Source organism: Amblyraja radiata, chromosome 24 (assembly GCF_010909765.2).
Source record: "Amblyraja radiata isolate CabotCenter1 chromosome 24, sAmbRad1.1.pri, whole genome shotgun sequence".
NCBI classification, from domain to species: Eukaryota; Metazoa; Chordata; class Chondrichthyes; order Rajiformes; family Rajidae; genus Amblyraja; species Amblyraja radiata.
Window position 1 is genome coordinate 3,093,695 of NC_045979.1, and position 27,988 is coordinate 3,121,682.

The 27,988-nt window shown below is 45.4% G+C and overlaps 1 long non-coding RNA gene across 1 annotated transcript; it reads right to left on the minus strand.

Moving 5' to 3' along the window:
- Positions 1 to 209: 209 nt before the first annotated feature.
- LOC116986590 lies at positions 210 to 27,988 on the minus strand. Its single transcript, XR_004415519.1, has 4 exons — positions 27,976 to 27,988; positions 26,710 to 26,729; positions 13,619 to 13,623; positions 210 to 332 (listed from the first exon to the last, which is right to left on the minus strand). It is a non-coding gene; the product is annotated as an uncharacterized LOC116986590 (long non-coding RNA).

Sequence of the window (27,988 nt, forward strand, 5' to 3'; positions counted from 1 at the left end):
TTGTATATCTTTCATTCATTTGCTCTACATCTCTCAACATCACCGTCTATATCTCTCGTTTCCCTTTCCCCCGATTCTCGGTCTGAAGAAGAGTCTCGACCTAAAATGTCACCCATTCTTTTTCTCCAGAGATGCTGCCTGTCCCGCTGTTACTCCAGCACTTTGTGTCTATCTTCGCTATGCATATCGACTTCTCTAACTTCGTAACCCTTGCTTTCCCTCTCTCCACCCCTCCCCCATCCTAGTTCTCCGACCAGTCTGACTATCTTCCTGATTAAATGTTATCTTTATATGCTTCGTTGTTACCTTCTCGTAGCTAACATTGATCTATTCTAAATGAGCTTTGTCCCCTTTGATGTCTCGTTTTCACACCTTACCCTTCCATATCTCTGTCTCCCTCTCCCCTGACACTCAGTCGGAAGAAGGGTCTCAACCTGAAACGTCACCCATTCCTTCTATCCAGAGATGCTGCCTGTCCCGCTGAGTTACTCCAGCATTCTGCGTCAATCCTCAGTGTAAACCAGTCCTTCCTGCAGAGGCTTTACCATGTGTGACAAATGCATTGCAATGGCCTCTGTGTGATATTTGCCACATGTGAAAATAACCATGTATGACAATTACTTCATTGCATGTGACAACTGCCATATGTCCCAGTTACCATGTGTGACAATTGATATGTGTGAGATGGGCCGGTGTCACCATTGCCATGTGTGACAATTACATGTGCAATATTTGCCATGCATGACAATTACTACATGTCACTATTGTCATGTGTGGCGATTACACCATGTTTGACAATTATATGTGGCAATGTGCCAGCCTTCAGTAGGTTAAAGGATATACACATCTAAATAAACAGAGGGAACAATTTGCATGTGTCACTGTCAATAAAACGAGCTTAGCAAAATTGAACACATGACTCATCCTGAGGCTGTGAAGACTTCACAGTGAATAATTACCTCCCCACCCCCTGGGGAAATCTTTGTTCTAAGTTTTTGACAGAGGAATGCAAAGAGAGAGAAAAAAAATCCATCCACACCCCATGTCTCCTCAAACAAATCTGACATTGACTGATTAGAGATTTAATCTGCTGTCACTTCAACACTGCCAGAGGAGCAGGTATCAAACACAGGCAAATGACTGCCTCAGTGTGCTCCATGACATGCCAAACAGGGCAGACGGCAGAGTCTTGTCATGCCGTGTCCCCACTTGCCCCCGCACTGACTGCCATATGCTGCATTTAGAGCAAGTCAGAGTGAATTCCATTTACTCAACACATGGCACAGTTTACCAAAGAGTCAAAGAAGATCGCTGCCTCAAAAAGGCTGGCAGTATCATCAAAGACCCACACCATCCTGGCCACACACTCATCTCCCTGCTACCTTCAGGTAGAAGGTACAGGAGCCTGAAGACTGCAACAACCAGGTTCAGGAATAGCTACTTCCCCACAGCCATCAGGCTATTAATCCTGGCTCGGACAAAACCTTGATTATTAATAACCAATCATCTGTTATTTGCACTTTATCATTTTATTTATTCCTGTGTGTATATATTTATATTATAGTATATGGACACATTGATCTGTTTTGTAGTAAATGCCTACTATGTTCTATGTGCTGAAGCAAAGCAAGAATTTCATTGTCCTATCAGGGACACATGACAATAAACTCACTTGAACTTGAACTTGAAGATCTGTGTGAGAAAGAACTGCAGATGCTGGTTTAAACCGAAGATAGGCACAAAATGCTGGAGTAACTCAGCGGGACAGGCAGCATCTCTGGAGGGAAGGAATGGGTGACGTTTTCGGTCGAGACCCATCTTCAGTGAAAGAAGATAATCAGAACCACAAAACAAAACTGCTTTGTTGGACTCAAATTATGATGTCCTGCTCCATTCATCTGAGCTTCTGAAGTAGACTTCATGGCCATTAGCTCTTCACTGACACCTGGGCAAACCACAGCTTGAAGATAGACACAAAAAGCTGGAGTAACATCAGCGTATACAGCATCTCTGGAGAGAAGGAGTGGGTGATGTTTTCGGGTCCAAGCATTCAAAGATAAAATTTAATTAGCAAGACAGTCTGACTGGTTGGAGAACTAGGGTGGGGGAAGGATGGAGAGAGAGGGAAAGCAAGCGTTACTTGAAGTTAGAGTAATCAATATTCATACCGCTGGGATGTAAGCTGCCCAAGTGAAATATGAGGTGCTGTTCCTCCAATTTGAGTGGTTCATTGGCATCTTCCCCTAGCTAACAATGATCAATGCTACATTTTCCTTAAGATCGTCCCCTTTGATGTCTCATTTTCACACCTTAATCTTCCATATCTCTATGTCTTCCTCTCCCCTGACTCAGTCTGAAGAAGGGTCTCGACCCAAAACGTCATCCATTCCTTCTCTCCAGAGATGTTGCCTGTCCCGTTGACTTACTCCAGTGTTTTGTGTCTACCTTCAGTGTAAAACAACATATGCAGTTCCTTCCTACACCAACCAGTGCTTGTTCTACTGACATGGAGTGGGACTCTCAGACACAGTGGCTGCTGCCCAAGGTTCCTGTCATCAATGAGTGTACTTTCCACGGTGCTCAATATAGACACAAAATGGTGGAGTAACTCAGCGGGACAGGCAGGATCTCTGGAGAGAAGAACATTTCGGGTCGAGACTCTTCTTTCAGACCCTCAGTCCGGCAGAGTTCAGTCCACTGCAGAATATATTGTGCATTGCACTATTAGAAATGGAGTCTTGAATAAAATATTAAATTAAGGCCCTTTCGGCTCAGACAGGTGGATGTTAAATTTCGCTGGGCACAGTTTTGAAGAATTTTGACGTTTATCCCTGTTTCTTCGTTAATATTTATTACTCCATTAATGATCACTCAATCAGATTATTTGGTCCTTGTTGCATTTGTGGATGAGCTCTATGCAGTGTGTGTATATTCCAGAGAGTGTGTGCCCCAGTGTTGTGCATGTGTGTCTGCGTGTATGTGTCACATTGTGTGTCCATATGTGTGTCACACTGTCATAATGTGTGTGTTCATGTGTGTGTCACAATGTGTGCCATGTCCACAAGTAATAGAAGCAGAATTAGGCCATTCGGCCCATCAAGTCTGCCATTCAATCATGGCTGATCTATCTCTCCCTCCTAACCCCATTCCCCTGCCTTCTCCCCATAACCTCTGACACCCACGCTAATCAAGAACCTATCTATTGGCCCTGTCACACTGTACTAGGGTTCATTCAAGAGCTCTCCCGAGTTTAAAAAAAAATCAAACTCGTGGTAAGCACGTGGAATGAACATAGCGGGTACGTCGGAGCTCGGGGACGTCTCTTAACGGCTCATAACGCTAACGGCAGGCACTCGGTAAATGCGGTAAACTCGGGAAGGCTCGTGAAGATTTTTCAACATGTTGAAAAATGTCAACGAGAGCCCCGAGTACCGACGAGCGGCCATTACTGTAAATCTCCGAGTTCGAATCAGGGCAAACTCGGGAGAACTCTTGAAGACTCTGAAGAAGGGTTTCGGCCCGAAACGTTGCCTATTTCCTTCGCTCCATAGATGCTGCTGCACCCACTGAGTTTCTCCAGCTTTTTTGTGTACCTTCGATTTTCCAGCATCTGCAGTTCCTTCTTTTAAAAACTTTATTGTTTACTCTAGCCAATAATTATTGAGCCCACAAAGACTTTGATCATCGTTCCAAGCAACAACTATTGGAATCTTGACCATGCCTGGCTCTTTCTTCTGATGATAGACACAAAATGCTGGAGTGAATCAGCAGGGCAAGCAGCGACTGGAGAGAAGGAATGGGCGACGTTTCAGCTCGAGACCCTTCTTCAGACTTAATTCTTCTTTCTTCCGATGCTTTGCTTCGCTGGTTCTTGCCTCACCCCTTAATTAATTATATCTGTTCACTGATGAGTCACAGCCCAAAATATTAATTGAATCATTGCCACACTCTAAAACATTTAAAGGTCACCTCAGCCCTCATAGCTACTGCAGTTAATGAAAAAAGATGGAATCTTGATTTTCATTTTGATGTTTCCTTCCATGATTTCAAAGCGTGTAATTAATTTTAAATGGTAGGTTTGCTGAAATGGGGTCCCTATTCGTCGAGAAACTCCTGCGTCACATTTTTTGCAATGTGGCCTGTGTACCACTAACGTCGATGGAACTGAATCTTTGGATCAGAGTTCAGTTTGCGAATGCCCCCCTGATCTGCACTTACAAGTATGGTGGCAGATGGGTTTTCACCCCTGTGGCTCCACAACGTAATTCCATGCTGTTGCCTGGTGGGGCTCAGCCTACAGAGGTCCTGCTATCGTACCACACAAATTGCTACATTTCTGGCCTCCAGTGAATTAGAGAGATCCCACGGAGCTGTTCTCTGTGGTGGTAGCTCTTCTCAAACCATCGGTCCACAAATAACTGCAACTAGAAGACACAACTGGAATTTTTCTTTCACTCCTTTCCGTCAAGTACTCCACCCCTATAAATGGTACTCAAGTAACGTACCAGAGGCTGGCGATCATCCCTGGGACCACATGGACAGAACACGGTTAATAGCAAGTTAGAAACGTAGAAGCATAGAAAATAGGTGCAGGAATAGGGAGTCGAGGCAGCACCGCCATTCAATATGATCATGGCCGATCATCCCCAATCAGTACCCTGTTCCTGCGTTCTCCCCTTACCCCTTGATTCCGTTAGCCCGAAGAGCATTATCTAACTCTCTCTTGAAAACATCAAGAGTTATGCCAAACCGGCATGGGTCCCTGAGTCAGATCACAGCTGGATTACTTTGAATAGTTCTGATCTCCATTTTATTAGGGGATATAAAAACCTGGGAGAGCTAAGAACTTGAATGCTATAACTATCAAGAAAAAATGGATAGGCAGCAGCTCAAGATTATGAAAAGATTTGATAGGCTAACGCTGGAGTAGTTGATGGATCAGTATAGATGCATTTAAGGGGAAGCCGGATATGGAGAAATAACATTAGAAAATTCGACAAAGGATTATCCAAAATAAAACAACTACTTTGCATTAATTTGCTCAGATGTCTATTTCTGCACTGTAAACATCACACAGTATCATATAGAATGTAACTTTAGCCGTTGAGCAAACAGTTCTGGGTGAGACGAGACTGAGAAAATGGAAGGTAGACAAAAATGCTGGAGAAACTCAGCGGGTGCAGCAGCAGCATCTATGGAGCGAAGGAAATAGGCGACGTTTTCAGGCCGAAACCCTGAAGGAAATAGGCAATGTTTCGGGACGAAACCCTGAAGGAAATAGGCAACGTTTCGGGACGAAACCCGGAAGGGTTTCGGCCCGAAACGTTACCTATTTCCTTCGCTCCATAGATGCTGCTGCTGCACCCGCTGAGTTTCTCCAGCATTTTTGTGTACCTTCGATTTTCCAGCATCTGCAGTTCCTTCTTAAACACTGAGAAAATGGAGATGGATCGTAATACGTAGGAGAATGGCAAGAGCAAGGGACTAACTTTGCAAAGAGCCAGCAGAGGCATAAAGAGCCAAATGGCCTTGTTCTGTGATGTGCAATTGTAAAGCCCAGCTCTCTGCACTGTCCATAGATTAACTTAAAGGTAAGTTTCAAGAAATAGATGAGAGGGAGACCTGGAATATTTGCTGCTGTTCTGTTGAATTCCGACCAGAACTTCTGTGAGAGTTTCATGAAGTAGGACAAGATGGATGAAGACAATCTATCATTTGAAGAGGGAGTGAAGGGGCATGTTATAGAGTCACAGAACCATAGTCATATTGAACCATACAGCAAACCAGAGCCATATGGTATACCATGCCATAGAGCATACAGTATACCTTGGAGCTATACAATATACCATACCATAGAGCCGAGGTTCCCAACCTTTTTCATCCCGTTTACCCCAGGCAACTTTAATATAGAAACATAGAAAATAGGTGCAGGAGTAGGCCATTCGGCCCTTCGAGCCTGCACCGCCATTCAATATGATTATGGCTGATCATCCAACTCAGTATCCTGTACCTGCCTTCTCTCCATACCCCCTGATCCTTTTAGCCACAAGGGCCACATCTAACTCCCTCTTAAATATAGCCAATGAACTGGCCTCAACTACCTTCTGTGGCAGAGAATTCCACAGACTCACCACTCTCTGTGTGAATTTTTTCTTTTCTCATCCCGGTCCTAAAAGACTTCCCCCTTATCCTTAAACTGTGACCCCTTGTTCTGGACTTCCCCAACATCGGGAACAATCTTCCTGCATCTAGACTGTCCAACCCCTTAAGAATGTTGTAAGTTTCTATAAGATCCCCCCTCAATCTTCTAAATTCTAGCGAGCACAAGCCTAGTCTATCCAGTCTTCCTTCATATGAAATGAAATATGAAATTAGTAGCACATAACAATGCTATTTCACTTATTTATGAGGAACAGGTACCGGGTATACCAGAACCAAACACAGTCAGTCAATGAGAAAAAATATGTACAAATCTAGAATCAACAAATTTACCCCCTGGGTCGGCGAAATTTACAGGCGGTAAATTTACCCCAGGTTGGGAACCCTTTCCATAGAGCGCAGTATACCATACCATTGAGCCATACAGCAAAGAAACAGACCTCTCAGCCCAACACATCCATGCCGACAGTTGCCTCACTGAGCTTGTCCCAGTTGCCTGCACCTGAATCATATCCTTCTACCCCTTTCCTATCACTTTACCCATCCAAGTATCTCTTAAAAGTTGTTATTGTAACTGCCTCGGCTCCCTCCTCTGGCAGTCGGTTCCAGACATGCACCACCCACTGGGTGAAAATGTTTCCCCATGTTTCCTATGGAAATACAGTCATTGTTCCATCCAGTCGAACACCCCTGGACCTATCCTGTTAAGACAGATTGTCATTTCTCAAGACAGAGTGAGGACTGGGGGCTCCGCTTCCAAAAAAGGAATTGAACTAAAGCCTAGAGATCAAAGGTGAGAGAGAGAATGTTTGAGAGGTCAGTAGAGGAGGAAGAGTGTGGGTTGAGGGATTTGAGACAAGAATGAGTTGTGAGGCAGTGGAAGGAAGCAGACACCATGGTCCAGGACTTGTTGTGGGTTGTGTGCCAGTGTTGTTAGCCCGGCCCCATTGCACAAAGAGCCAGCACCGTGCAGAGCAGAAGGAGAGGAGACGGAGGGAGAGCTGTGGAGAAGGGCTGTCTGCTGCCTCCATTCCCCAAGCAGTCACGGCAGTTCAACCAAAGCTTGACAGGCACCTCTTAATAGGAGATCCGAGATATGCAGAGTAACATCAGCACAAAACAAAACACTTCCTTGATGTTCATGTTCGGCTGAAAGCAAATCTTTCAGACAAAGTGAATACCATCAGCCTCTGGGTCCTATGCCGCCAGTCACGACAGCTGTGTGATTTGGGAGTCGATAAGACAACTCAAGATTAATATTCCTGCATAATAAAGCAAGGCTCATTCACACAGCTGGGAGAAGATGGTAATGAGTTTCCATGGAGCAGATTGTGAATAGAGTGACAGGGATCGAGGCGGACCTCGTCTGAGGTGAATTTGAAGATCTAAGGCTTTGACAAATGGGAAACTGAAACCAATAATTCTGCTTAATTCAAAAGCGTTTGAATAATTTCTTTCATTATTACACCGAGAGACCTTTTATGAGCTCCTCATAATGCCTTGATCTCCATTTCCCCAGTTAAACTGATTTGAAAAGTCAAACTCCAATCATTTGCCTTTGGCTTCCTTTAACTTTATTTCACCAACTTTATTCCTTATTCCTCAGCTTTCCCCGTTGTCCGAAAGACAGATGTCCTTTTCAATGTTTGAGGGGGTTATTATATTAGCAGTGGTGTGAAGAGTAATCGTGTTCTGATCATACTGCTGAATGTTGAGTTTTGAGATCATGGGCTGCAATCTGAAATCATGGACTACAATCTGAAATCATGGGTTGCAATCTGAAATCAGGGGCTATGATCTGAATTCATGGGCTACAATCTGAAATCAGAGGATACAATCTGAAATCAGGGGCTACAATCTGAAATCACAGGCTATAAGCTGAAATCAGGGACAATCTCTGGCAACAACATCTCTCTATCTGATAGGCTCAATACCTTTTATGCCTGTTATGAACAGACAAACACCATTGACCAAGGCACATCCCCTGCTGGCTCTGTCACTAACATTCAGTGGCAGAAGTCAGATCTGCTTTCACGAAAGAAAAGCCTTGGAAAACAGTCAGCACAGATGCAGTACCTGGACAGTTTCTGAAAGTACACACCAAATCAGTTGACCACAGTCCTTGCCAACATCTTTAACCCTTTCATTTCAACAATCTATTGTCCCCACCTGCTTGAAGGAAACCTCCATCATTCCAGATCCTAATCAGCAGTGTGGTCTCGGTGCACAGAAATGATCCGCATAGTCCCCGTCTGAAGAAGGGACTCAACCCGAATCATCGCCTATTCTTTTTCTCCAGAATGCTATACTTGTCCTTTACCTCCCCCCTTGATTCCATCCAAGGACCCAAACAGTCTTTCCAGGTGCGGCAGAGGCTCACTTGCAATTCCTCCAACCTCATCTATTGCATCCGCTGCTCCAAGTGTCAGCTGCTCTACATCGGTGATTCCAAGCGTAGGCTTGGCGATCGTTTCGCCCAACACCTCCGCTCAGTTTGCAATAACCAACCTGATCTCCCAGAGGCTCAGCACTTCAACTCCCCCTCCCATTCCAAATCCGACCTTTCTATCCTCTTCCATGGCCAGAGTGAGGCCCACCGTAAATTGGAGGAGCAACACCTCATATTTTGCTTGGGTAGTTTACACCCCAGCGGTATGAACATTGACTTCCCCAATTTTAGGTAGTCCCTGCTTACTCCTCCCCTTCCCAGCTCTCCCTCAGCTCACTGTCCCCGCCTCTTCCTTTCTTCTTCCCGCTCCCCCCACCCTCACAAAGTTCTGAAGAAGGGTTTTGACCCAAAACGTCGCCTATTTCCTTCGCTCCATAGATGCTGCCTCACTCGCTGAGTTTCTCCAGCACTTTTGTCTACCTTTTCTCCAGAGATGTTTTCTGACCTGTTGAGTACTGAACTCCGCTGTTGTTCAGTGAAAGACCTAGCTGAAATTTATTAGCCTTTCAGTCTCGATGGAACTGTCAAAAGGTAGTGCCTCTGGTCTTGCAACAGCGAGGCCAAAGGAAGGATGATTCTCTTTGTATCACATTGACAATGCCAATGGCAATCCCAGAAAACAAGGAGGATGTTGCAGTTCACATTTCACAGTAAGGAAGCCCCGGGCTAACATTACTGGTATCAAAAACCTAGTCCTGAGAGATGTACACAGAGCTGATTGCGAAGAAGTGCAAGGCTCGACTTCCTGAGAAGATTACGGAGATTTGGTATGTCAGAAAGGATTCTCTTGAACATCTACAGGTGTACAGTAGAGAGCATATTGACTGATTGCATCACGGCCTGGTTCGGCAACTTGAACATCCAGGAGTGAAGAAGACTGCAAAAAGTGGTGAACACTGGCCAGTCCATCACTGGCTCTGACATTCTCACCATCGAAGGGATTTACCGGAGTCGCTGCCTCAAAAAGGCAGCCAGCATCATCAGAGACCCACACCACCCTGGCCACACATTCATTTCACCCCTGCCATCGGGAAAAGGTGCAGGAATCTGAAAACTGTAGCGTCCAGGTTCAGGAACAGCTTCTTCCCTACAGCCATTAGGCTATTAAACACTACAACCTCAAATAAGCTCTGAACTACATTAAACTATTATTGTTATTATTGCACTATTATTGTTTGATTGTTTTTTACGTGTATGTGTGCGTGTGTGTATATGTGCGTGTGTCTGTGTGTGCGTGTGTGTATGTGTGTGTGTATGTGTATGTGTGTGTGTATATGTGTGTGTGTGTATGCGTGTGTGTATGTGTGTATGTATAAGTGTGTATGTGTATGCGTGTGTGTGTATGTGTGCGTGTGTGTATGTGTGCGTGTGTGTATGTGTATGTATGTGTATGTATGTGTGTGTGTATGTGTGTGTGTATGTGTATGTGTGCATGTGTGTATGTGTGTGTATGTGTGCGTGTGTGTATGTGTGCGTGTGTGTATGTGTGCATGTGTGTATGTGTGCGTGTGTGTATGTGTGCATGTGTGTATGTGTACGTGTGTGTATGTACACACACTGAACTTTTTTTCTCGTTTATTACATTGTTTACAGTGTACTACGTTTACATATTCCGTTGTGCTGCAGCAAGTAAGAATGTCATTGTTCTATCTGGGACACATGACAATAAAACTCTCTTGACTCTTGAGCAGAGGATTTCACTTTCACGCAAGGAGACCCACAGCAATAAGATGCTTGGGCAGATTACAACCCAACGGTATAAATATTAATTTCTCCAACCTCAAGTAACCTTTGCATCTCCCCTCTCTCCATCCCTCCCCCATCCATGTCGTACTAGCTTCACAGTTGTCTTGTTGAGTCTCATTGTCTGTAACTGGTTTTCACCTGGCACACAGCTAACAATGGCCCGTTTCCTTAATCATTCTTACTTTTTTGCATATCTTTCATCCATCTGTTCTATTTCTCTCGTTTCCCTTTCCCCTGACTCTCAGTCTGAAGAAGGGTCGCGGCCCGAAACACCTCCGTTTAAGAATAAGGAGTAAGCCTTTTAGAATGGAGATGAGGAAACACTTTTTCACACAGAGAGTCGTGAGTGTGGAATTCTCTGCCTCAGAGGGCGGTGGAGGCCGGCTCTCAGGATACTTAAGAAGGGAGGGAGAGAGAAAACGGGGAATTACAGACCAGTTAGTCTAACATCGGTAGTGGGGAAACTGCTAGAGTCAGTTATTAAAGATGGGATAGCAGCACATTTGGAAAGTGGTGAAATCATTGGACAAAGTCAGCATGGATTTACGAAAGGTAAATCATGTCTGACGAATCTTATAGAATTTTTCGAGGATGTAACTAGTAGCGTGGATAGGGGAGAACCAGTGGATGTGGTGTATCTGGACTTCCAGAAGGCTTTCGACAAGGTCCCACATAAGAGATTAGTATACAAACTTAAAGCACACAGCATTGGGGGTTCAGTATTGATGTGGATAGAGAACTGGCTGGCAAACAGGAAGCAAAGAGTAGGAGTAAACGGGTCCTTTTCACAATGGCAGGGCAGTGACTAGTGGGGTACCAGCAAGGCTCAGTGCTGGGACCCCAGCTATTTACAATATATATTAATGATCTGGATGAGGGAATTGAAGGCAATATCTCCAAGTTTGGGGATGACACTAAGCTGGGGGGCAGTGTTAGCTGTGAGGAGGATGCTAGGAGACTGCAAGGTGACTTGGATAGGCTGGGTGAGTGGGCAAATGTTTGGCAGATGCAGTATAATGTGGATAAATGTGAGGTTATCCATTTTGGTGGCAAAGACAGGAAAGCAGACTATTATCTAAATGGTGGCCAATTAGGAAAAGGGGAGATGCAGCGAGACCTGGGTGTCATGGTACACCAGTCATTGAAAGTAGGCATGCAGGTGCAGCAGGCAGTGAAGAAAGCGAATGGTATGTTAGCTTTCATAGCAAAAGGATTTGAGTATAGGAGCAGGGAGGTTCTACTGCAGTTGTACAGGGTCTTGGTGAGACCACACCTGGAGTATTGCGTACAGTTTTGGTCTCCAAATCTGAGGAAGGACATTATTGCCATAGAGGGAGTGCAGAGAAGGTTCACCAGACTGATTCCTGGGATGTCAGGACTGTCTTATGAAGAAAGACTGGATAGACTTGGTTTATACTCTCTAGAATTTAGGAGATTGAGAGGGGATCTTATAGAAACTTACAAAATTCTTAAGGGGTGGGACAGGCTAGATGCAGGAAGATTGTTCCCGATGTTGGGGAAGTCCAGGACAAGGGGTCACTAGGGGGAAATCCTTTAAAACCGAGATGAGAAGAACTTTTTTCACACAGAGAGTGGTAAATCTCTGGAACTCTCTGCCACAGAGGGTAGTTGAGGCCAGTTCATTGGCTATATTTAAGAGGGAGTTAGATGTGGCCCTTATGGCTAAGGGGATCAGAGGGTATGGAGATAAGGCAGGTACGGGATACTGAGTTGGATGATCAGCCATGATCATATTGAATGGCGGTGCAGGCTCGAAGGGCCGAATGGACTACTCCTGCACCTAATTTCTATGTTTCTATGTTTCTATGTTTCAACCTCCTTGCCATCAATTGGCAGGCTTTTGGCAAGATCAAAGAGGTTAGGGATGGAGAAAGATGTCTTGACCTGACCATTCATTGAGTCCTGTTGCAGCAAGATGCACCATTAGCTTGTGGATGCTCATTGTCTCCATTCATTGATCTAGAAAGCCAACAGCAGGTAGACCGCCACCTGTGAAGAGCAGCTACAGTTAAAGAAGGGAACACTTAGTTCCTTCAAGAACGTACATCACATTTAGACACAAAAAGCTGGAGTAACTCAGCAGGGTCAGGCAGCATCTCTCGAGAAAAGGAATTGGTGACGTTTCGGGTCGAGACGTTTCTGAAGCTTTGTTCAGGGCCTGAGGAAGGGTCGAGACCCAAAACGTCTTCTATTCTGTTTCTTGATGAATGCTGTCCGTCCAGCTGAGTTACTCCAGCTTTTTGCGTCTGTCTTCGGTTTAAACCAGCATCTGCGGCTCCTTCCTACACTTAGATCGGAGTTACAGATTCAGCAGAAAATACTAACCGTTTCTGGATAAAAAGCAAACTTGTTTCACTTGAAGATGGATGGAGTGAACCCATGAAAGGGTTAACATCACACACCAGCTTGGCATTTGAGTGACAGGTCAACAGGAACGGAGTCTTTAAACTCTCTCTGTCAGTAATTGATTGATGTCACTTGCAGACATGTGTCATATTTGGTTCTGGTTGATAGACAGGCAAGCCTGGTGCTGGGGAACATGGCATGTAAAATTGATGATAATCTTGCAGAGGGAAGGAAGGAAATGGCAACATCTTGTGCTCATCTCTCCCCACAGAGGCTGCAGTGAAGCTGCAGATGCACAATGCCAATCAAAGCAGCCTGCAGCTTTCTCCTGATAATGAATGGACATGCAGTGGATGGCAGTGACGACGAGAGGAAATAGAGCTGATGAGACGATTTGTCAGATAATAGAAGTTTTGTGTATGCTAATATATCTGCCTTAAGGACATAATTGCAGTTTGCCTAACTAAATCAGGTTAACCCATTAGTGGTTTGGCAGCAATATGTATGCTACTATTGACAATGAGCTTTGTTTCATCACAAACTTCCACACTCTGTCTCCCCTTTCGCTCCTTAATTCCTTCCTATGTTAACTTTGGGGTTTTTTTAACTGAAATCTGAACTCTTCCTGATTACAATTTATTCTCTCCCAGTGCCCCACAATTCCGATGGTAATCCTGGGATCGCAGGATTTCAAAGCTCATCCTTGCTGCCAGCTGGTCCCTGCTTCCTCCTCTGCTGCCTCTTTTGTCATCCTGCCTTTGTTCTGTGTTGTAGTTTTGGACAGATCACAGGGGGTTCTGTCAATTCATTAATGAACAGTAGTCTCGCAGCGACGGTGGTTTATTTCCTGCACCTCAGCTACGAGCGCTCTTTGTTTCTGAACTCCGCTCCAGTAACCCAGACTTCTTGGTTGACACTTTGCTGTGGCACAAAGGGTGCACTTCACTCACTGAGGTGCACGAAAGGTTAAACGGGTCCTGGGCTAACAAGGAAAATCCTGCTTTGAAACTGAAGATGGGAGTTACCTTGACTGTTCTGGCCAATGTTTACACCACTAGCAATATCACGGAAATCTCTTTTATGCACGGTTCAGCTTCGTGTATGCAAATGTATGCCTCTTGCTATGTTGCAAAAGTGGCTAGGTTGCAAAGGTGGACTCATTAAAGCTGGGTCCCGACCGGAAATGTCACCTATCCATGTTCTGACCCGCTGAGTTACTCCAGTACTCTGTGTCACATTGCCAATTGTACACTTGGAGATGTTTGAGGTCATGAAAGATTTGACGTAGACACAAAATGCTGGAGTAACACAACGGGTCAGGCAGCATCTCTCGAGAGAAGGAATTGGTGACGTTACGGGTTAAGACCAATCTTCAGCTTTTCCAAGTATCCAAAAACATAAATTTATGTATTAAGCCCGCTATAACATTGGCTCATAAAAGGCGCTGAAAATCTAAAGTCACAACTATTGAGGTTGTCCCATTCTGCAACGTTCCATGGCCTGCATATTTGGAAGGTGTTGGCAACTGGGGTCAAATGAGGTGGGGCCAGGTTGCGACGGATTCCAGTTTAACGTGGACCTTGCACTGCAGGCCAGAGGTCATCGCGTTGGTTGATGTCAATCACTCCAATGGCAATGCACCACCAGCCATGAGCAGCCCAGTTTCCAGCTGTGCCCTTATTTGATCTCATGCAGAACCACACAGTGGTCAGAGCACAGGATTAAGCTGTAAATAACCCTCTGTGTCCATGGTCATACTATGAAAACTAGTCCAGCTGATCACATCCCAAACACCCCACTCCCTCCCCTCCACATGAGCCAACTATTCTCCTGTATCGATCGATATCTGGCTCCTTTGGAAAGTTCCAATTGAATCGGTTCCCACTGTTCACTGATTGAATACTTTGTGTATTGACGACGTTTCTCCCTGTGCCACATTTTGTTCTTTTGTCAGTCGTATGAAGCTTTCACCAAGACGAACTATCCCCCTCTGTGCACTGCCTAAATCCATCATGACGTTATATACGTCTATCAGGTCCCCTCCCATCCTCTGTCGCAAGGGAAACATGTCAACTTCCCCGGTCTTTCCACAGTAAAGCACTTAATCCCCGGAAACATTCTAATCCATGTCTGTGGGACATAGACATAGTCATAGAGAGACACCACACAGAAGCAGGCACGGAACTCGCTATCAAAATATGGAGGGGACCGGGAGACAGGGTGGACACCATTTCTTGGCGCCCGCATGCGCACACTCACACACACATGCGCGAGACTTCGGAGGCTCAATCCAGCGCTAAATGCAGCTCAACTCTGCCTGTCTCGCCGGGTTTACCTACAGCCCTGTCTGGGCTGACGGGACACCAGCGCTGCTTCTCCACGCTGGCCATATTTCCCGCAAGCCCAGGCAGGTTAACCTGGCGGGACAGGCAGAGTGAGCTGGGTTTAACGCTGCTTCTCTGCGCTGGCTGTGGGCCTGGGGTACAACTCGCGTCTGACTCCCGACTTCTCTGGCCATCCGTGGGGGGTGGCACTCGGGTGGGGACAGGACAGTGCCGGAGAGCCGGCCGGGATCGATCCTGGCTGCAGATGAGGAGCAAGTCTGAATCATCATGTCCTGCCCCCATTGCCTGCTGACCGACGTCTCTCTCGTCGAATCGGCGCCCTCGGTCAGCAGTCCCACCTCCTCTGTCTCGCGGAAAGCGGAGATATTAAAATCCGGATGACAAAAACTTGGGGGGGATGTCTCCCCACCTCTCAAAACATGGGGGGGGACGTGTCCCCTCTGCCCCCCCCCCCCCGGGTTTTCCGCCCCTGCACAGAAGTAGGCACATTGCCCACTGAGCCTTTACCAATCATCTATCATACTACCTGAACTACCTTAACCCATTTAATTTTCCTAACATTCCCATTAAACTCTACCCCAGCTCCCCAAAGACCACCACCCATCTACACACTCGGAGCAATTTACAGTGGCCATTTAATCTCGCAACTTGCATATCTTTGGGATTTGGGAGAAAACCATGCGATCACAAGTAGAACGTGTAAACTCAACGCAGAAGCACCTGTGGTCAGGATGAAATGCACAGGTCACTGTAGCTCTGAGGCAGTAGTTCTAATGGCTCCAGTGTTACTGGGGGAAATAGACTGCTTTACTACCAGTTCACATAATGTGGGTGAAAATTGAATAAAGTGCTGATGCTGGAAATCGAAAATGAAACAAAAATGACTGCTGATCTGTGGGAATAGAAACAGAGCATTTCTCACGCTTGGAGGCCTTTTTTTTTTGTTGGAGAAATCCTGAGTTATTTTCACAACTCTAAGGCAAAGTGGACAATGATCAGGGTCGAGTTCAAGTCAAGTGAAGAGTCAAGAGTGTTTTATTGTCATATGTCCCAGAATGAAATTCTTACTTGCTGCAGCACAACAGAATATGTGACTATGTAAACATTGAATATATCGGGGGGGGGGGAAAGAAAAAGTTCAATAAATAACAAATATAGTGCAAATAACAAATGATAAAATAGTCTTTTGCAGTTCAGAGCTCATAGCCTATTTGTTGTGTTTAATAGCCTGGTGGCTGTGGGGTAGATGCTGTTCCTGAACCTGTACAGTTTTCAGGCTCCTGTGCCTTCTTCCTGATGGCAGTGGTGAGATAAGTGTGTGGCCAGGATTGTGTGGGTCCTTGATGATTTTGGCTGCCTTTTTGAGGCAGTGACTACGATAGATCCCTTCGACGGTGGGGAGGTCAAAGTAGGTGATGGACTGGGCAGTGGTCACAACTTTTTGTAGTCTTTTTCGCTCCTGGACGTTCAAGTTGCCGATCCAGGCCACGATGCAACCAGTCAGAATGCTCTCTACCGTGCACCTGTAGAAGTTTAGGAGAATCCTCTTCGACATGCCGAATCTCCGTAATCTTCTCAGGAAATAGAGCCGCTGATGTGTCTTCTTTATAATTGCATCGGTGTGCTGGGTCCAGGAAAGATCTTTTGATATATGCATGCCCAGGAAATTGTACATTTTACACTTTCACAAACTACTGATATAGTTTGCATGTTTGAATAAAGGAGAATGTATGTCTGAATTTTAAAATGAGTTAAGAATTTAAAAAGTTGATAATCCAGAAGATGAACGTGTTTACCAGTGCTGCAATGGTGCTGGTTTCCGACGGGCAGGGCTTCTGATTTTCCCATTTTCTAAATATGGACCTATGCAAATAGTTGAAATAATTCAACTTGGATCTGAAGAAGGGTCCCAACCCAAAACGTCACATATCCATGTTCTCCAGTGATGCTGCCAGACCCGTTGAGTTACTCCAGCACTTTGTTTCTTTCCTTGGAACAATCCAAGCGCTGAATCAAAACCCTGTGACCCCCGTTTAGATGAGGGGACAACAAACAAAAGATGAATGTAAAGTTTACAGGTTTGAATGTAGAGTAAAGAACTGCAGATGCTGGAAATCTGAAATGCAACAGAAAATGCTGGAAACAGTCAATAGGTCACCCTAACCCTAACCCTAATGTCTGGAGAAGGGTCTCGACCCAGAATGACACCTAATCCTTTTTTCTAGAGATGCTGCCTGATCCGCTAATTTACTTGTGTCTGTCTTTGATTGAAACCAGCATCTGCAGTTCCTCGCAAAGATCATAAGATCACTATCATCAAATAAATGCTAGAATTGCGTTTGTTTCATTATTACCGATTCGACTTGCAGATTAACCTTTTGGGAACCTCCAGCACTCCCAAGTCTCTTTGCACCTCCGATTTCTGGATTATCTCCCCATTTGGAAAATAGTCTATGCCTTTATTCCTACTACCAAAATGCACGACTCCACACTTTGCTACATTATATTCCATCTGCCACTTCTCTGCCCACTCTCCCAATCTATCAAAGTCTTTCTGCAGAGTCCCTGCTTTCTCTACCTGCCCCCTCCACCTAATTCTGTATCATTCACAAACTTGGCCACAAAGCCTTCAATCCCCTCATCGAAATCATTAATAATCAACGTAAAGAGTAGCGGCCCCAGCACCGAGCGCTGTGGAACTCCGCTAGTCACTGGCAGCCAACCAGAAAAAGCCCCCTTTATTGCCACTCTTTGCCTTCTGCCATCCAGCCAACCTGCTATCCATGCTAGTATCTGCCCTTTGATGCCATGGGATCTCATCTTCCATTAACAGCCTCCCATGTGGCACCTTATCAAAGGCTTTCTGAAAATCTAGGTAAACAGCATCTACTCACTCACCTTTGTACACAATCTCTCTACACAATACCATTTGCTATTGTAACTTCATAAATCTATTACTACATACCTATGTATATTATTATGTCATTCTGAAAGTTTAATGTGGATATATGGTAATATACAACAATCACAAATATAGATATTAAGGAAAACAATTAAAATCATCTATATATTAAAATCAATTTCAGTCTTGCATTTAATGCATGTTGAAATTAACCCTTTGTAGATCTCAGTGATGCCAGCTCATTGATGATTTAACGTGTATGATCTTCATTGGAAATGTCTATTCCTAGTTCACTTCGAGCAGTTCTGGATTGAAGGGTTTTCTGTCAGACAGAGGGTTATTGTGTACATGGTTTATTTATCCTTTTCTTTATCCTTATCCCCTCTATTCTTGCCCCTGTTTGCAACTTCCAACATCTCTGGGGCTGGAAACACAAAGCTGCATTGAATATGAAGGACAACATTTTAACATTGCCACTCTTTAATCCTCTTTCAGGTCTGGAGATTTTCCAGTCTCCTGGATCAATCGATCTTCCAGACCCCAATGGACCGGATCTATCTGGATCTATCGTGACCAATGATACACAAACTCAGTCTGAAGAAGGGTCTCAACCCCTGAAACGTCACCTATTCCTTTTGTCCAGAGATGCTGTCTGACCCGTTGCGTTATTCCAGCTTTTTGTGTCTATCTTCGGTTTAAACCAGCGTCTGCAGTTCCTTCCTACACATTTTGTCTGCTCCACTGCGAAATCTCCTCAAGGTATGCCTACTTTGAAGAAGTTCTCCTCTCTCTGACGAGAGTTCTGCAATGAGTCTGAAGAAGGGTCTCGACCCGAAATGTCACCTATTCCTTTTCTCCAGAGATGCTGCCTGTCCCGCTGAGTTGCTCCATCTTTGTGTGTCTATCATCATGACCAACGAGATCTGTGGCTACCAGCCGTTTGAAGTCACCACCCAGTGTAAGCAGCTTCTTCCCTGCTGTTATCAGGAACAGTCCACCCTTAAGCTCAGGCATGGTATCGATCTTCCAACCTACCTCATTGTGGACCTCATAACACTACATTCTGCACTCTAGTATTTTCTCCTTGCACTCCCAGTTGTACTTGTGTATGGCTTGATGGTACTCATGTACATATGATGTGACTGGATGGCACGCAAACCAAGTGCTTCACTGTATCTTGGCATACGTGATAATACGTGATAATAATAAACCAATCCCAATGGGGTCCACAGAGGTCCTCAGCAGGTCATTGAATCTCACAATGTGTTAGCTCTGGTTATGGAGATGGCCACTCGACCTTACAGAGGGAAAATGGATCAACATTTGCAGCAGTGACACAGGTTTACGGAGAGCGAGCAGAAGAATGGCCACCCTTGGATGAGTCCAGCAAGAAGCCAGCACAGGTATTGAGCGGCCTGTCTCTGTGCCACAGATCTCTAGGAATGAGTGAAGAAAGGGGCAGGACAAAGGTGGGGACCCAGGCTGAATGACTCTCCATGTGTGAGTTGGCTCCACATGTTGATGTCACCAAACCTTCAACACGGCTGCAATGAAGAGTTAGTCTTCATACTCTTCAGGAGTCTGGAAACAAGAGCAAGCCGACCGTGACCTTCCAGCAGCCACACGACATTCTTCAATTTGAAACGTGAACTTTTCCATTGCAAAATCGCAGAAAATGGAAACAGAACATTTCCTTGAGATTTGGATGGTGCAGAGACAGGTTTACTGAGTTTAAATAATGCCAGATGTGTTATAGAACAAAAGATAGACACAAAAGACTGGAGTAACTCAGCGAGTCAGGCAGCATCGCTGGAGAAAAGCAATAGGTGACGTTTCAGGTCGGAACCCTTCTTCACACTGTTCTTTTCCAGGCAGTTGTTTGGACAATCTGGAGGAGGTCCTCTCAGCACCCGGCCATGCTAAGTGTGTGTTCGAGCATTGGCCCCAGTGCTGGTGATGTGTCGCTTGGCCCATGCAGGGCGCTGAGGAGTGACGGACCAAAGGACGGGTGAGCTGATATCCGTTGGCCCCCAGCATTGGTGGTCAGCATTGCTTGGTCCATGTGGGGCATTGAGGGGTGACCAGGCTTAAGGAAGGGCAGTTCATACCCACTCCCATCCAATGGCTGCCATGCAACATAGCCAGATTCAGAGTCAGGAGTTAGTTAAGTGACTGGAAGCGGAGTGTGTAAATACTTTCTCATCCGCGACGCGTTCATTGTATTTATGTTGTTGTTTTTTCTTCAAGTCTCCGCTCATAGCAGGGAATGAAAAGCTCTGCAGGGTGCCAGGATAGCATGACACCTCTGGCTGGGAAGTGACAGGGGTGATTATACATTCGAGACTGCTGATTATCATCGCGCTTTGTAATACAATACAGCCATTATCATAAAAAATGGATGAAAGAAACACCCAAACCCATCTCCTGTTGATACCTCAATGGCCCTGCCTGTTTTGTGTCATAACAGTAGCTATTTTACCCATTGTTCCTCCCCAGGCAACAGCACATCAACAAATGGGAAGGCCAATCATAGGCCTGGTGTGCCAAAGTGGGAAGAAAACCTCTGCATTGATCTCTTAAAGACATCCCGTTGTGCGTCTGGGGTGGGAGGGGAGCTGTCGTGTCATGGACGCAGGTTGGATCTGAGCACCAAAGTTCCCAGCTCGCAGTTTTATCCCAACATATCGAATCCGCACCGGGCTGTTGGTTCAACTGTTAGAACCTGCTGCCAATTTACCCAAGACTAGGTGTTGGACACATGAGTGGGCAGCTGGTGGGCCATGGGGAGCTGGTGGAGGGGTGTAGTTGGGTGCTGTGAGAAAGAAACGGTCTTCCACCGCCTTTTCAAGGCACCCAAAGTACTTCACAGTCAAAGAAATACATTTCCAAAGCACACTCCCTCTGGTCTTTGTGAAGGGATGTTGAAAGGGACAAGTTTTCCAATGTCCACAATGGCGGTGGAAGGATGCAGTGTCCCACAGGAGCAAACACATTAGCGGGCGGTATTAGTGATCAAACACTTGCTGCCATCGCTCCTGCACTAAGTTCATCCACATGGTAACATTGAAAATAATTGAATGACTCTAGGAAGTTAAGGCTAATCATCAAATATGAGCAGTTTTGTCCATTTTTATACGACTATCTCCATGGAGCAGGAAACAATTTAGTTCCCACTTCAGGCACTGGTGTCTGTAAGGTAGAGAATGGATGGGAAGGTTTAGAGAGATATGAGCCAGCTTAGATGGGGCATCATGCTCAATATGGATGAGTTGGGTGGAGTGGCCTGTTTCCGTACTGTAAGACTGTGACTGTGACAATGTCGGGGCTTCTCGTTCCCTCTAGCCCTCTCTGTTGGTTCTTCAGTCGGAAGAAATGTCTCGACCCATTCCTTCTGTGCAGAGATGCTGCCTGTCACGCCAAGTTACTCCAGGATTGTGTGTCCTGTTAACATGTGTTATCCCCACAGTCATCAGACATCATTGTCCCATAAGAACAAGGCTTCCAGTTTCACAACGGAAGGTCAACAGATGGTAATGAGGCTTTTAGAGAGGGAAATGTAAGGAATAACGATATGGATCATGTGCAGGCAGATGAGATCACTTTAACTTGGCATCATGTTGGGCACAAACATTCCTGTGCTGTTCTATGTTCTCTCTCAGTTACGAGAGTTGCGTTGTAAATTGACAAGCAATTGCTTCTCTTGATAACTGTGTTATTAAGATATTATGTTAAACAACGGAACAGCCACTGATAGCTCAACCCCATCAAATCCATCCATTGGTAATGGCCCAGTCCCAATTCTGTACCATCATAAACAGGCAGGGGAAGACATGAATATATATTCACATTAACACCCCTCATCAACACCATTGGCTCCAATTCTATAGAGGTACGTACGGTTACCATATTGAGGCATTTTATGTATTTTGCAACTTACAGCATCAGTAAAAAGAGAACCTTGCCATAACTAGAGAACAACCAGGCTCCCCTGACTCTCAGTCTGAAGAAGGTTTCTCGACCCGAAACGTCACCCATTCCTTCTCTCCAGAGATGCTGCCAGTCCCGTTGTGTTACTCCAGCTTTTTGTGTCTATCTTCGGTTTAAACCAGCATCTGCAGTTCCTTCTTAAACATCTGCAGTTCCTTCCTACACAACAGCCTATATTGACTTGACAAAATTGTGCAAATAGCCAGGAAGATAAGAAAGTGGTAACTAGATCTGTAGTCTGAATAAAGGGTCTCGACCCGAAATGTCACCCATTCCTTCTCTTCAGAGATGCTGCCTGTCCCGCTGAGTTACTCCAGCATTCTGTGTCTATAGCAGGTTTGAAACCTTCACTTTCTTGAAGAGTTTATGCACCATGAAGACTTTCAGAGCCACCCAGAACTGGCAGCACTGAGAATAGGCTCTTCAGCACAACTCAGACCTGCTGTTATTTACTACAAGTCCCCCCTCACACACTACTTCATTTTGGCCTATTTGCAGATCTTGCTGTTAATTCTAACCTCACATACTTATCTACGTTCCTGTTAAATCCGTACTCTCCTTACCAAACCCTCCCGAGGTAATTGGTTTCACATAATAAAAAACTCTGGATAAAGAAATTTGTGACCATGAATAAATAGTGCACACTTTTAACCAAGTGCAGTGTGAATTGAAGCTGTGGTGTTGGATCAGGAGAGGAATCCGAGTTCATTTACTTAGAGAGAATAGGTAGAATGGATAACATCAGGGGTTCACACGGAATGGGCTCGCTGGAGTGACGACAGGTAAGAATACATGAGCAACTGAAAGGAATTTCGGAGCAAAGGGGAGGAAGATATTTTGTTGGAGAAAGAAGATTCACTGGTTTAGATTAAAAAAGTTTACAGAAGCATTAAATTACAATCTAAATACAAAGTGCTTGTGGTATAGGCGCTCAACCAAGAAACACAAGCCCTAAGCCAAAGTACTATCTAAACTGATTATACCAACTTATGCAAAGGACAATAACTAACTCCATATTAGACAAGGTCATAATACTCAAGGCTTTAAGGTAGCTCCGAGGTAAATGCTTTCAACAACTTCCAGGCACATTTCAATGCTGAGTCAATATTTTATGCTCAATCTGGATCCAATGATACAGAGCAACATTGGATTCCACGTTTTATATGGGATAAGCCACTAAAAATTTGGAAAGCTACTAGGAATGTGGCTTGGTGTAAGGTGCAAATACTTGGCTACTTTGTCAAGAAGGCTTGCAACTGAGGAGAAATTATGCCGGGCCTGACACCTGTAATTGTGCAAATATGGAACGAATATAAAGAATGCATTGGCTTTCTATCCTGACTCAGGATAGAAAGTAACTTCTGAGGATCTTCCAATTGTCCAATTGTCAATGTGGGTAGCACAGGAATGGCAACATGAGCATTTATTACTGATCATTACTAATTCTACAGCAATGTTAAGGGTTAAACAAGACAAGGCCAGGTTGTGCAGCACAACAACCTGTGGGTGGTAATGAGAAAGAACATTGATTACTGGATAGGCTGCCAAGGAATGTACAGCCAGACTGGAGGCATTAAGGAACAAAGAGTTGGCTACTTGATGTCTCAGACCACAAGAGAGTAAAGGCTGCATCTGGCACTCAAAGAAAACACAAAGAGACATTGATGTGTCAGAGGTTAACGGGAGAAGGCAGGAGAATGGGGTTAGGAGAGAGAGATAGATCAGCCATGATTGAATGGCATAGACTTGATGGGCCGAATGGCCTAATTCTACTATTCCTTTTGACCTAATGACCTGCACAGCCATTGTTGAGGAGGGAATGTCACCTTCACGTGATGCATTTTGTGAAGCCTTTACATCATGATCCAGCAGTGAGAGGCCATCAGCTAAATGTGATTAACACAAGAAGATGCAGTGTGCTGGACCCCTCCCTCAGGGGTTTTCATCTAATGTTGTGACCTGTTACTCACTACTCCATGGGAGTATTGTTGCTGTCACTCCCTACTCAATGGGGGTACTGTTGCTGTTACTCTCCACTCCATGGGAGTACTGTTGATCTGGTGCTGTTACTCCCTATTCCTATTCCATGAATATACTATTGCTGTTACTCCCTACTCCATGGGAGTACTGTTGCTGTTACTCACAACTCCATGGGATTACTATTGCTGTTACGCACAACTCCATTAGTACTGTTGCTCTTACTCACAACTCCATTAGTCCTGTTGCTCTTACTCACAACTCCATTGGAGCAAGAGTCCATTAGAGTACTGTTGCTGTTACTCACAACTCCTTGGGAGTACTATTGCTGTTACTCCCTACTCCGTGGGAGTACTGTTGCTGTTACTCCCTGCTCAATGGGTGCATTGTCCAACACCGAATGTTTGTCCTACAGGGGAAACATTAAAATGAACCTTAATTTCACTCTGAGTTTCCTGACATGATGGACTGATTTTGTAGTTCACGATTTGTCTAACCTTGTCCTCTAACTATTTCTCAATGCAGGGGGTGGGGGGTCTGAAGATGGCACATTAAGGAAATCAGCTGCCTGCAAAGGGCTTTGGGTGCGAGACCAGTACTTGTCCTCTCAGCTCTAACGCTGGGGAGGAGGCAGACAGACAAGTGCTTGCAAGTCATTTTGAACAGATGAAAGAAAGGAGAATCACATCATTTGGAGCAAGAGTCAAAGAGGAGCAAGCTCTGCCGTCTGTGAGCAATGAAACAAGAACATTTCTGCTGAAAGCTGTTCACCATTTCTGAATATATTTTGTGTGAAATAAAGTGGCCTTTGTGTTGGTGGAAGGTGCTGTGACTGTCATCTGCGGATAGAGGAGGGAAATGAAGGTTAATTTCAATATTTCACCTACAGGACAAACATTATCAGGGAATCAAGAAGTAAATTAAGAGCCAGAAATAGATTCCCCACTGCCCCTCTCCACAGTCGGCATGCTGCAGGGAGTTGAGAGATTCTCTCTCCTCATTATACCGGGAAAATAGCAGAGAATTTCATTAACTTGGCTAAAGATACACTTTATGAGGAAGGTATGTATAAATTTAATGACAGCAGGAGGCAATTTAAACAGACTGCGAGTCAGATCCAACACTTTGTGCGAACATTATTAATTTCATACCACCTCTTAACAATATCTCATGCTCTTGCACACGAGACGCTGGCCACTTGTGTATAAGAGGAGATGTGTTAAGTTTCAATAGTTATCAGCAAATAATCACTGATTAATAGCTCATTCAATTCTAAAACATGAATCCATGTCTGTGAAGATGATGCCCCTACAACTTCTAACGCACGCAAACGAGAGAAACAGGTGGACATCACAGCAGGGTGCGAACACCCTGATCTCACGGGTTCTCAGTTCTCACGGCTTCTGACCTCCCCGCCATCGAAGGGATTTACTGGAGTCACTGCCTCAAAAAGGCAGCCAGCATCATCACAGACCCACACCACCCTGGCCACGCTCTCATTTCACCCCTGCCATCGGGAAGAAGATACAGGAGCCTGAAAACTGTAACGTCCAGGTTCAGGAACAGCTTCTTCCCCACAGCCATCAGGCTATTAAACACCACAATCTCAAATAAGACATTTTTTTAGGCCCCCCTCGGTCATGATTGACCATGGGTGTCTCCAGGGTGCTATTCCCTATATGGAGGACGCCTGTGCGTGACTTTGTTTAACGTGGGGAGACTGGTGCACAGACACCCACCCCACGGTCCTTGACTGATCTGGGTCAGGATCCAGTGGCGTGGAGTCCAAGACGACCGGAGACCCTTTTCTGCTGCAGCCTTCATCCGCCTTCCCAGCCGTTGTGACGCTCCATTAAGGTCAGCCATCGTCCTCCGCCTGTTCCACCATTGAGGTCTTTGTTGGATTGCTCTTTGTCAGGGACCTCCCCCTCGACCTCACCGCCATGGAGCGTAGCTCCAGACGGCATCGCTCTCAGGATCTCAGGTCTACACAAGCTTCTCCACCACGACAAGGTGACAATCCACGGAGAAGTAAATAAGACTATTATTGCACTATTGTTGTTTGTTTGTTATTTATTTGTACATGTGTATGTGTTTTGTTTCTCATTTATTATATTGTTTACAGTGTACTATATTTACATATTCTGTTGTGCTGCAGCAAGTAAGAATTTTATTGTTCTGTCGAGGACATATGACAACAAAGGGCCTGTCCCACTGTACGAGGTAATTCAAGAGTTCTCCCGCGTTTCCCCGATACGAGCTCGTAGAATTAACGGTAATAGCCGCTCGTTGGTACTCGGGGCTCTCGTGGACATTTTTCAACATGTTGAAAAACTTCACGAGCTTACCGCGTTTCTCGAGTACCTGCCGTTAGCGTTACGAGCCGCTAAGAGAAGTCCCCGTGCTCCGACGTACCCGCTACGTACATTCTACGTACTTACCACGAGTTTGATTTTTTTTAAACTCGCGAGAGCTCTTGGGTAAACTCGTATAGTGGGACAGGCCCTTGTCTAAACTCTTGACTCTTGACTCCTCTCTCTGATGCAAGTTCTGCAACATCCCTCACGCAGCTCTCCATCTGTGATTCTTCCTTCCCTCCACCTCTATCACCACGTTTAACCCAGGCTCATTACCACAGCCACTTCAAGTAACCCTTGCTTTCCCTCTCTCGCCATCCCTCCCCCATTCTAGTTCTCCGACCAGTCTGACTGTCCTCTTAATTACATTTTTATCTTTGGATGCTTCGTTGTCAACTTCCTCTGGTTGACAATGATTACTTTTTCTTGAGCTTCATCCCCTTTGATATTTCGTTTTCACCTTAACCTTCCTTATCTTTGTGTCTCCCTCTCTCCTAACTCGACCTGAAACATCACCCATTCCTTCTATCCAGAAATGCTGCCTGACCCACTAAGTTACTCCAGCATTTTGTGTCTACCTTCAGTCATGGACCCCTTGTTGCAAACCCTATTTGTGCCTCAGGTACAATTGAATGGCTATTGATCATTTCCAGGTCTGTGGATGGGAGTGGGGATGAAGAGAGGCTTTGGAGGCTTTTGAAGTTGGATCCTGACTACGGGTGCTGTCTGTCTGGAGTTTGTACGTTCTCCCCGTGACCTGCGTGGGTTTTCTCAGAGAACTTTGGTTTCCTCCCACACTCCAAAGACACACAGGTTTGCAGGTTAATTGGCTTGGTGTAAATGTAAAAAATTATCCCTAGTGTAGGATAGTGTTAATGTGCAGGGACCGTTGGTCGGTGCAAACTTAGTGGGCCGAGGGGCCTGTTTCCGCACTGTATCTCTAAACTAAACTAAACTAAATTCCCGACTGGGGTAACATGGGAAGCGGGGTGAGGGGGTCAGAATGTGGGGACCAGGACTGAAGTCACTGATTGGTTAGAGTGGCAGGACGGGCAGAGGGAGAGGGGATAGTGTGAGAGTGTTGGAGTGTGAGGAGAGGGGTCTGCAGTGCGGTCGGACTGCGGGGAAGAGAGCGCAGAGTGTGTGACAGGGTCAGAGTACTGAGTAGGATCAGCTATTTGCGCAGTGATGAGGAGATAGGAGAGGATGGGGTTTCAGATACGGGTCGAGGTGCTGGATCGTGGGCAGAGTGTGGGTAAGAGAGAACGGCGCAATGTAGTGTGGTCAGCACAGGGCCAGATTTACGTATAAGCTTCACAAGCTTAAGCTTAGGGCATCGAGATCTAGGGGGGCCTAGGCAGGGCTGGATTTACCTATAGGCTTCATAGGCTGAATCCTAGACCCTCAAATCTAGGTGGCCTCTGGCCAAGGTGTGTTTTGCCCAGAGTCAAAAAAATCCCGAGGAAAAAAAATTGGAGCACTATCAGTGTTTCCACTTTGACGGAAATTACCCGAAATTCTGGTTCCGGCCGCTGGAAATTTTGGGGGAAAAAATTGCGACCATCCGCGCCTGCGCAGTTGGGGGACGCCGGTAACGCAGTAGCGATGCAAAATGACGCTGTCTCTCCGCTCATGCGCAGTGGGCCCGGGCGGGTTCAGATCTCCATTTGCACTCCACACAATCACCTTGATGCCTCGT